This window comes from Pinus tabuliformis, chromosome 9, assembly GCF_031772625.1.
Source record: "Pinus tabuliformis cultivar Carrire ecotype Pingquan chromosome 9, CPIR1, whole genome shotgun sequence".
In the NCBI taxonomy this organism is placed as follows: Eukaryota; Viridiplantae; Streptophyta; class Pinopsida; order Pinales; family Pinaceae; genus Pinus; species Pinus tabuliformis.
Genome location: NC_142307.1, coordinates 1,784,775,039 through 1,784,782,776, shown reverse-complemented (window position 1 = coordinate 1,784,782,776; position 7,738 = coordinate 1,784,775,039).

Sequence of the window (7,738 nt, the reverse complement as noted above, 5' to 3'; positions counted from 1 at the left end):
TAATCCTATTGTTGTCACATACATGAGATTTTTTCCATAATTAATTAAAACAGAAAATCTGAACATCCTTCCCATACTGGTAACAATTGTTTCCTTACTAGCTACCTGATACCCTAAATTCTGAGATATATGGTCATTTAACCTTTGGGTTTTATTGAAATTAAAAGAAAGAGCACATTTTTCCTTTATACTATGAACCCATGTAATAGTGGCCATTAAAATTCAAGTTATATTCCATGCAATGCTACTCCAAAATTACGATATAAGCAAAAAAATAGAGAATGATGGAAAACTGCATGTATAGTTACTCAAAGGCCACCTTGTCTCTCTCTAATATGACTTCAAATAAAATACAACCATTAAACTCAATATTTTGTTTCATTTTCAATTTCTATGAAATATTATGAAAGGAAAAAGGAGATGAAAACACATATGCAATTTCATGATATTACAGAAAGCTTTATTTCATTCCTTGATACTCTATTGCAAATTCGTCCATTTTATTCCACGTTTCCTTAATTTTACACTTCGTGAAAAAAAACTACAATTACAGGGTTGAACCCCCATATAGCTTCCCACTTCTTTTTTATCGACTCCATTGTTGTCCCCCTATGGATCGAACCGGCAATTGGGGTAATCGTTAAAACCTAGTTCAAATCCTAACCTAGTTTATAAAAAGATAAAAAATGGGTTTCTCTCACTTGGAAGGCTCATAACAAGTTAACCATTGTGAAAAGAAAAAGTTTTGAAACCCACCATCAAATAACATAGTTTTCGTGCATTGTGGCATTTCCCTTACCTAGAAAAGTAAATCAATAGTTTTCTCCAAGAATAGGGGTTGTTTCATTAAAGTAACATGTTTTCAATTGTGCACTTCAATCCTCTTCCTTTCTTTTATTTCACCCCTTCTATAAGCCCGTCTCTTATTCTTTCCATAAAATCATATGAGAAATAATTGATCTTTGATTTAGTATAGTCAATTTATAGTAATTTTAAAGTGAAATGAGTTGATTTTGGCTTTACCTGTCTCGCAATCATGATTATTAATTTTGATTATTTACAGCGATGAGCTCAGTTTATTGAGGATAGGGAAGAGGTCAAGCAAGAAGAAATATACCCCATGCTCATGGGATTCTGACAAAAACACAAATATTCATTTTCTGTCCATTTTAATGTTGACTCGGATGAATTCCACCAACTTGCCACCATAGGACACCTTAAAATTTGGTCTCCTAATGTTTCATTTATTATTTTTGTCTATTAAAACAACTCGAATCCACCTTTAAGAACTCATCCAAACATATAAGAAATCCCTAAGCCTCAGCCTAGTAATGAACCTATAAATGTCAATGATGGTTACAACCCTATGGAAAATTTGCATGAACATAATAATAATGTTTGGGGAATTGATCTCAAAACAATGCATCATGTTTCTAGTTTTTTTCACTCACCAACTACACATGCCTCCTCTTCACCTTTTGGAGAACCTAATCTTAATCTTCACTCCAAGGATACTACTTATCCTACTGTGGCCATACATATTCACAATACTTGTATGTTATTGTCGCATTTGTTAAACATATTAGACCTCTCCCTTTGTCTATTTCCTCTACCAGGACTAGTCCTATGAAATTCTTGATGACAACACCACTCCAGATCCAGTATCTGATTTCACAACCTCTACTCGAAAGGGCACTAAACATTAGTAGAAATTGGAAGTGAAGAAACCTATGTTCTCAATGGAAGGATTCATTGAAAAATCTAAAAATGCTTCAGCTCTTTTTCCATGCAAGTTCTGATGGTAAGTACGGATATTTTGATATGGTATATTTTGATGCCATTTATTTTTTTATACATTAGCTTCATGGATCCACTGTTTTGGCCTTACGTTGGATATATGGATATCATTTTAGACATGATTATATACATAGACCTCGCTATCTATTTTGATATTATGAAGTGTTGATTTATAATTGAAATCTTTACATGATGCATGCATATCTTATATATGATGGCTATCATACATTTGATATATTATGATATTTATGAGGTCAATAATTAATGGATGTGGGTCCTCCTCTTTACAAGTAATTTCCTATTTTTTAGGAGTTTCACAAAAATTATCTTACCTATTAATAACTAATCCTAAATTATACTTTAAAGCTTAGCATTGAAATTAAATAGTTGTGACTATAAATTCAGGCTAAAAAAGGAAGCCATCATCTCTCAATGACAGCACAAGTTGGTATGATATCGTTTCATTCTTCAATTGGGTTATCATTTTCTTTTGTTTATATATATGCGACTTACAAAATTTGATCTACATGAATTCCTTTAAATAACAACATAGATGGAGGTCAACAATATTTCTTGTTGCCAGAGGTATCATAAATTTCTATCATTCATTATATATATCTAATGTTATTTTGGCGTTATTTATATTGGCTCTTCTTAAAGTAGCATACCACTCCCTCGAAGTGATTTTTGAGCTTGCTACAACAAGTATTGTTTAACTTATTGTTTATGTCTAATGGGATTTGACCTATATAGTCTTGTAAACAGGGGCATTTGTTACGAAGTTCCTTGGGAAAACCTTTGGTCTGCCAAGTTTATTATCATCATATCAAAACATTATTCTTTTATACTCTGAGTGAAGGATCTTAGACTATTTTTTCCATCTTGTGTCTTAATTACCATACTTCTATTTCTCCTTTTATTGCTTATTGTTATATGTTTATTGTATACTATGGTTTTGTTTTTATGGGATCTTATCATAAATAGAGACATTAATATGTGTAAATTTGAAATTTGAATATCATTCTATTGTGCCTTTGGCTTTGCATGTCAAAATATATCAACTTATTACTCTATTTAATATTGCATTTTTTTTTTTATTTTCCTTTTTATGGACAGATCGTGTAAATTTTAGCAAAGTTACATTTTATTTCTTGCTTGAAGTTGTATTATAACTAATTAGGGTTTAAAATCCAACCAAGGATTCATAAGGTTGTGTGTGTGAATTAGAATCATTGGTTAACAAGTTACACAACTTTTGGGTATTGAGCACATATATTTCCATTTTAAGTTTTATTTTGAGAATGGGAAAGTGGAAACACCTTTCCTAAAGGTAAGGTTTGCTTTAACTAAAGTTTGATTGGACAGAATGTGCACTTGGGAGAAGGAATTGGGGTTGATTCACCAATTATTTGCTCCATCTATGCATCAAAATAAACCAAATATATAGATTCTAGAAATTATCCCTTTCTACCCAATAAGGGGAGTGAGTTTGTGATGCAGGAGCATTCAACGCAACAATATCATTGCATTTTAGTAGACATAGGGGTTCTTGTGTTTTCAAGGAAGTTCGTTTCCTATGTTTTGAGTTAATGTAATTATTAAGGTTTTGAGTGATTTTAATGAGAGAAGCTAGAATAGGGATTTAATTAAATATAGTGAGGCATTTTCGTAAATGTTCTCGAATGTAGGATAACATGAGAGAATCAAGATAATTGAGAGATTGAGAGATTTGAGAATTAATTGTAAAACATAGATTAGGAGTTAGTTCATGATTTTGTGGATTAGAGAGGATCATTAGAGATAAGGAGGAGTTTTTAGGATTTTTTTGAAAAGGTTATGGATCTAAACTAGGAATTGCTTGTACAATCCTTTTGTAAAAATGTAAGCCTAAAAGGCATAGTCAGGGGTTAGCTGGTTAGTCAGTCAGGTTGAATGTTAGATAGGTTCGATTGTAAGCCTACGACAGGTAGGAAAACAGAGGCCACTGATTAGAAAATTAGGCTAGAGAGACATAGAGTCTCATTATGTAATCATTTGTTTATATATAGAGAGAGAGATTCAATTCGTAAATTGTGTACGTGTGTGGTTTGAGTAATTGAATGATAAATTATGTGTGAATTAGAGGTTCTACATAGGATATGTATGCAGGTGGAGTTCGGGTAGAACACAGAGAAGAAGTGAGGATGAAGGATCGTGGTTTGATTGTTGAATCTGATCAAAGGATCCAAATGAAGCTATGGAGTGACAGTGATTAAAGAGTACATAGAGTTAAGTTGAGGAGAGAGCTGTGTGGCAGAACAACGAAAGAACAAAACCCTGAGGAAAATCGAAACCATAGAAGAACATAGAGAAATGATGTAAAAACAAAGTAAATGGAAGAACGAAGAAGTGAGGTGTGGATGCATATGAGCCTTTGGATCAGCTAGATCAACGTATGAGATTCTTTGGGATAAGCGGCTAGGATTAAGTCAAGTAGAATGGAGTCAAGAAATGAACGACGGAGATTAACTTAAGAGTTAGCGAAAGAGGAATCCGGAGGAGCTGTCATAGCCATGAAGATCTACAGTCATCAGGCACTAATATGATTAGGCGTTAATCATGGAAGAAAGGCGGGTTTAGAAGTGGAAGCTATTTATCGGATGGAGAAAAAGTGGTAAGTGGTAATAGGGGGAGTCACCCAATTCCATTAATAGATTGACACATAGCACGTCAGAGGAGAGAGGAAACCGCTTTATCAGGTGGGCAATCCTTATGCAAGTAGCTCACCCGATATCATTGTTAACCATTGGATCAAATGGGTTTTTTATCAATGGTGGAGGATCAACGATTAGTTTCATTGATCAGGTGTATCATCAACCATCAGATTGAATGGTAAGATCGACGACGAAGGTTGAAGCCGATAAGACTTGGGAAAGAGAGGACCCAAGAAGTTTATCAACACAAGCTAAAGTTATTTGAGTTCTAGAGCATGAGTGGAGATCATGTGACAGCCGTTGATTTGATGGAGTGAAGTCAATGGTGGAGGATTGAACCAATAAAGGTAGAGCATCGATAAATGTGCAAGGTCGTGGATTGGTGGAAAGGTAAGGCTTACGTGTGTTGTATGTGTATTTCTATTATGTAAGAATTATAATAGAAATAAAGCAGGATTAGTAAGTTAAAAGGTTAACGTTGAGTTAAGCCAAGACCAGAGTTAATAAGGTATGGTTAATATGTGCGGGATTAAGGTTTAAGAAAAGGTTAAGAAGGTTTGAATAAAGTTTTGATCAAAATGATTAATTAAGGTTAAGTCTATCGACAGTCAATTAAGACATTTCCGCATGAGATTTAATTAAGGGGCCTTAAACCTTAATTTATGAAGGTTTGACTAGGTAGGGTAATTGAAATTCCTGGGAAAAATGAGATTATGGATTTTATATGCATACTGTGGGTAAAGTCGTCTTAGGCTGGCATCAGTTTGACATTAATGCAATATGACAAGGGACACATACGAAAAGTAGTGCCGAATTTTTAAACCCTGGATCTATATTAAAATCAAATGATGTAGATAATGAAAGTATGTTAGTATGTATTCATAATGCAGATCTCAAGGCCAAGGCTTTACTAGTGAAGGAATAACACAAATTATATATATATATAGTGATCATTAGATTGATCCTCGTAAATTTAAGCTAGATTAATATCAATGTGAAATTTAATGTGAAATGATCCACGTTGTTTTCGAAAATCATGAGAGGAAAAGGGGATACAATACCCTCAAAAGGGAAGGATAATATGACCCTAAAATTCCAAGTGTCAACCTTATAAGCTATTCCTGTCTCATGAGCTTTTAGAAACATCTTTCATAAAATGAATGAAACATGGTTTGTGTACACCCCCTTTATTATTAGAATTAATCCCAACAATCATTCTTACCAAACCTTTCCATTTATTCTAAGGGTACGAGTTCGCCGAAGAAAGAGAATTCTAAGGAAGTGCATGTGTTTGTATGTGAGAGAGAATGAAGGAAGAGATGATATAATAAAAGAAGTAAAATAAGTGATGTGAAATAATGAATTACATACACATACATAATGGAAAAGGAAGGGAAGAACCTTTTATTAAGAATATTATGAACCATAACTATATATTCTAAACAACCAAACAAGAAAATAAAAACTTAGAATATTAAAGGAAAGTGTGTAATTTAGAATCCTAATAATTTTCACTCAAAGAGTACTCCTAGAAATATCTAGAAGGTACAATGTGGAAATGAGTTTTTCCAAAATATACAGAGTACTTTAGGAGAGGATGCTTTAAGTAATTATGGGATTTTCAAAGAGCATCCCTTCTATGGAGGAATTGGTCACATTGTGACCATAGATCAAATATGCATATTTGAAGTGTTAATGTGCCTTGTCTACTAGGGATCTAGATTGTCACAATTATTCCTATATTAGGGGTGAAAATTTTATCTTAAGGTTGAGTTAAATTTTGTTTAAAATGGAGTAAAGGACAGAAAGTGATATCACCTAGAACTCTCTATATTTTATAGGGCTTAAACTGTCATGTTAGTGAGAGGGGATCATTTCAACTTACATAAACCTAGGTTGTTTATTGATTAAATGACCAAAAGTGGGGAACGAAACCTTGTGTAGGTATAAGACACTTTCTCCCTTAAAAGTCTTCAAAGGAAAATACATATGGCTCCTCCATATTAGTGTTGGTGATAAACCTATGCACCAAGAATAAAGGTTCTCATAGAATTGTAGGGATATTAACCATGAAACATAGTTTAGATTGATGGACGGAAATTTTTATTGGGAAATATTGCATGCAGATTTAATATTATTTGAAAAAAAAAGTTAGTTGCAAAAAATATAATGAGGAACATTGATATAACAAGCTCAATAATAAATATTTCTCAATCTCGAAAGGATCAAGTTCCTTGGTGGAATAACAAGGAAGAAAATGGCATGTATTGTTGGCATGGATTCTAGCTTCTGTACTAGTAAAATGGAATACTTATGGCCCTCATAGACTTGGACTATCCTTTAGTTTAGAGGTTTATGGCCAATTTTTAACCTACCGTAAAGGAAATAAAATAATTTCTTCACAGAAGGAAATTACTGGTGTAGTACGAGTCATTAATAACACATTATTACTGTAGTACAAATTTGAGGGAAGTAAATAAATTACTCAAAGGCCATTATATTTGACTAAACCCATGTGAGTGTAAGGTTACATGCAATATTTACACTTATTAACATAGCTAGTTGGAGTGGGAATTCAAAGATCAAATGGATTTAATCATAGTAGTTGGGAATTGTACAAAAGATAGAAATAGCTAAAGGAGCTTTAAAGTCACATATCTTTTATTATTATCATGAAGCTAAGTAGAATTATACTTCTAAGATATCATTCACAAGAGAGAAATATTTTATGAATATAATATATTGTTATTATAAGGAAGTACTCATGCAATATGTGTAAAATCCCTATAATTTTGAATGTGTGATCGTGTAAGGTGATTTGCGAGGAGGAAACTTAGAAATATAATATAATAGGAACCAAAATGATGATACTCCTCATAATATCACTACTTCCATGAGAATTCTAAAATAAAATTAAAAAATATATGGAGAAGATAGTGAAGGTTAACTAAGAATCAAGATGAGTAGAATTAGTTAAATGCTACCCAGCTTTAGAATTTCAATAACATATGGAAGGTATTGTGCCATGTATAGAGTCCCAACTAGTCTTGAAAGGGATATATATTGGTCAAGAAGACATAAGCAATCTCATAGCTTCAAGAAAAAATACCACAAATTATGATACTTATACAACATTTGAATCCTCTATTAATAAGGAATTGTCTACTTTTGAGGTCTCATTAAGCACAAGATCCTCTTTTTGCATAAAAGAGGGGAAGAAACTTTGCATAAATAACTAGATAGAAGAT